Consider the following 4,435-nt stretch of genomic DNA (forward strand, 5'->3'; position numbering starts at 1 on the left):
CGGATGGGGCGACCTTTGACATTCGCCTCTCCTGGGCCGTTAGATCTTGGACCGTTCGATGGGGAGTTTTCTATCCGTTGGATCAGAGGCCAGGATTCGGGCCTTTATAAATACTCCTCAGACATTCATTTGACATTTTTACACTCTCGAGCCATTTCAAGAACTAATAATCTTTGCATGTCCGATATCGCCGACGACATCCTTCATCGCTTGCTTACACTACGCCGTCGACTGTTTCTGACAGTCCCAGCGTCTGCCCATCCGCCTAAGAGCGCGTCCTGGGTCTGCCCTATCGACGAGTTGCTGAACATGCTTCACTAGTTCAAGAATGAAGTTATGCCATTCTTACCATCGGACAACCACCATCCTCTACGGCCAACAACTCACAGTAAGTCCTTCTGACCTTCTTGATGAATATACGAACTTAGGCTGTTCTTTTAATTCGTATGCTTAGCCTGCTAGAATCTTATTACACTTAGGAACTGTTAGGAAGGCCGCCTGGTTCGAGTTGCTCCGGGTCCAGATGCTTCCCGGACAGATGGTGGAGCCTTACTTAGTAGCCTTTTTTTCGTTCCCAATCTGGGTCTCGTGGTTCCCTGGTGATCCCGGACCCGATCTGGAGGGGACTCCAAGCAGTCCTTAGGAGACCCCCCGTACCTTAACCGACTTTCTTGGGTTTAGGTACTGACTACTTGGCTTCTTTTCTTTGTTCCCAGATCATCAACTATGGCAACGGGCGTCACCCTTCACTCAGAGGAAGAAGTCAACAGGGCCCCCGTCGTCCTCTCCGGGTCCCAAACCCCCAAGGGCAACCAATGGGAGATGGATGTACTCACCAACCTGTTCCGGAACTACCGGATGATGTACATCCTGGAGAAGCGCCTGGGCATAGAGTCCACCCCCGGACTCTTCCACAACCGCTTGGCCAGGATCGAGGAACGGGCGCACACGTCTGTAAAGGGGTTCGGGGCCTGGAGCGCCGGCCATAACAGTGCAGGAGCCACATTCCCGCTTCACGATTACTTCGTGCGGTTCCTGACTTACGTGGGGATCGCACCATTCCAGCTCCTGCCACAAGCATACCGGCTGCTCGTGGGATGGTGAATATTTTGCATCGCGAAGGAGATCGCGGAGCCGACTCCTGTGGAAATTTTGTATTTCTACAAGATGGAGCCACAGGTCAACGCCAAGGACAAGACCTTGGACGACTTCCACAGACTGAAGCCAAGAGGTAGCTACCCCGCTCCCACCAGCTCTTGGAAGCATCCCCCGGATGTCCGTCATTACTGGTTCATGACGTCCGGGTTCCTCGTGGAGAAGAACCCCACGTTGCTGCTGGACTTCCAGCGAGTGGGTAAGTACTTCCCCAATCTTTTTCTTTCTTTTTCTTCATTTCTCACCATGTCATTCCGGGTGGCAGGACCCTTCGCTCAAACTCCCCTCACCCAGTTCATCCTAGAATGGAGGAGGTTCTACTCTGGGCTGAGCGCGGAGGACCTGGACGTAGGAGGCTACGTCAACACGGACAACCTCCGACTGGTCGGGATGCTCGCGGCCCACCAGACTATTGTCATCCCCAACCTTCGGGGAATCCAGTGCGAGAAGAACGTCGCCATCCGGGAACAGCTGGCCCTGGACCACATTGCAGAAGTGGAGAAGGCGGCACGAGTTGACGCAGCCAAGCGAAAAGAGGACCTGGCCCAGACGGAGGCGGCCACTTCGGAGGAGCTGGAAGAGCTCTTCGAGGATGCCCTACCGAACACGGGGACCCCTAGGGCTAGCGTATCGGGGCGAGGTAACTCCCCTTTAATCTTAACTTATGCTCCCTAAGTCGGGGACTTAGCTAGGGATAGGCTAGCACTTTGAGGCCCCACGTTCGGGGCTGACGGGGAGATGAGACCTTCGTCTCCCGTCCCCATAGGCTCGGAGATTCTCATGTTCTTGTCCGAGTTCCTTTAGTACGAGAATTTCTTGAACTCGGACGATATGAGGGACCGAGTCCACTCCTTAGCTTTAGATGAGTTGAGTCGCATCCGAGGCATAGATAAGGGTTCGTCCCGAGCCACTATTAGTTTTGATGTTGATTCTTTTGGTTTGCCGTTCTAACTCTTTTATCTGTGCTTTTGCAGGAGACTCCGGCATGTCTACCCCCGCAAGCGAGCTGAGGCAACTCATCAAGGACCGGGCGGCCAGGAAGGCTGCCAGAAAGACAACCGAACCAGTAGGCCCGGACCTGAACCTCAACAAGGAGGCGCCAGGGGCAGAACTCCGACCTGGTGCAGGAGCTCTTGCTGTGGTCCCCATCTAGGCCGTGGACCTGGCTAAGGTCCCCGGATCTGCCCAACACCCGGTCATTGACTTGGAGACGGGTACCGCGGCCAGCCGAAGTTCTGGGAAAAGGGGCCCGGATACTAGTGCTAAGGAGGCCAACACCAGGAAGAAAAGGCCCCGGACGAGGCTAGCTGGCTCGGCCGACGAGTCGTACAGCGAGATTCGGCTCACCGCGAAAGAGATTCCCACACTACCGACCCTCCCCATACGTCCGGCGCTACTCGAGGAGGGGGAAGCTGTGGTGCGGGATGAGCAGTCCCAGCTGATTGCCCGGACCTGGGAGAACGGTCGGGGCTGGAGAGACAAAACATTCAAGGCCCTGACGATACGTCGTCAGGTCGAGTTTGTGGAGCGCCCAGCGGGATTCAATGCCCCTCAGCTGATCGTGGATTGGCCAGCTGCCGAGACAGGCTTTCGCCCTAAGCTTGGGCAGGACACGACCCCCTTGGCGGCGGACCTATTGGACCAGGTGGGGAACACCATGTCCAACCTCCAACTCAAACGGTACGCCACAATAGCCAATCTGGACGTGTTGTTTATCTCCCAGGCACTCCACCATCAGGCCACCGCGGTAAGTTCATTTCGTGTCTTTTCTTTCCCTCTTCTTATTTGTTTATAAGGATTCCTCCTAACTTTGCTTTGTTCCAGGTTGATCTGCTGTCCCATCAGAGTGCTGATCTGGTGGCCGAGTTGGCCATGAAGATGGAGACAGTTAAGCTAGAGCTGGAGGTGGCCGTGAACCAGAGGGAGGCCGCCAAGGAGGCCTTTGCCAGGGAGACGGCCCAGGCTCGGGGGGATCGTGAGGAGTTCAACCGCGTCAAGGTCGAGCTGGAAGAGGCTTTGTTCCGGAAGGGAAACAAGGCCGATGAGAGGGCAACCCTTCTGGAGGCGGCTGCGGCTCAGTCTGCCCGGGACAAGGAGGAGATCCAGACCTTGACAGCTCAGGTCCACGAACTGGACAGCTCTCTCCGCGAGGAGAAGATGGCGCATGAGGAGGTCCGCCACGAGAAGGAGGAGGCGGACGGCATGCTGGAAGTCACCTTCGAGGAGGCCATTTACATGGCTTGGCGCAAGGACAAAAGCATGACCCTCCTGGTCTTCCCTGACCCAGAATCGAAGAGGGCCGAATTTGAGGCCAAGGAGAAGGAAGACGAGGAGCTCCTGGGGGATGAAGCCTAGGCCCGGATCCTCACCTTGCCTCTTTTCTTTCTTTTTTGTAATTTTGTAACAACTTTTTTGAACGCGTACGCGTCCAAAACACTTTGTGTTGCTTTCTCCGGTATATATATATATATTTTTGTTATTCCTTGAGTAGAAATTTCATTTTATTACCGTGCCTGATTGATTCTGAGGGTTTGGTCCCGGTTCCAACGGCCTAGACTAGACCAACTGACTAGCTTGTCGAGTTTTCAGACCTACGCGCCTAGTTTCCAATCCCGGCTCCAACGGCCCGGGCCAATGTGGCTCATATAGTTTATTGCGAAACCTTGTTCTCCCTTTACCAGTTGCAGGCTACGGCTTTGCCCTGGGGCATACCGGATGCTTCTCTCTCCCGAGCATCGCTCGTCCGGAGTGGGACCAACCTTGGACTTGGTCCTTTTAGTTTATACCCCCGGACATCGCTCGTCTGGGGTGGGACCAGCCTTAGGCTCGGTCCTTTTAGTTTATACCCCCGAAAATCGCTCGTCCAGGGTGGGACCGGCCTTATGCTCGATCCTCTTTACTTTATACCCCCGGACATCGTTCGTCCGGGGCGATACCGGCCTTGGGCTCGGTCCTCTTAATTTATACCCCCCCGGACATCATTCATCCGGGGTGGGACCGGCCTTAGGCTTGGTCCTCTTTAATTTATACTCCCGGACATCGCTCTTCTGGGGTGGGACTAGCCTTAGGCTGGGCCCGCTTTGATTTGTACCCCAGGACATTGCTCGTCCGGGGTGGGACCAGCCTTAGGCTCGGTCCTCTTTAATTTATACTCCCGGACATCGCTCGTCTAGGGTGGGACCAGCCTTAGGCTGGGTCTGCTTTGATTTATACCCCCGGACATTGCTCGTCCAGGGTGGGACCAGCTTTGGGCTCGGTCCTCTTTAATTTATACCCCCTC

Source organism: Humulus lupulus, chromosome 2, assembly GCF_963169125.1.
Source record: "Humulus lupulus chromosome 2, drHumLupu1.1, whole genome shotgun sequence".
NCBI classification, from domain to species: domain Eukaryota; kingdom Viridiplantae; phylum Streptophyta; class Magnoliopsida; order Rosales; family Cannabaceae; genus Humulus; species Humulus lupulus.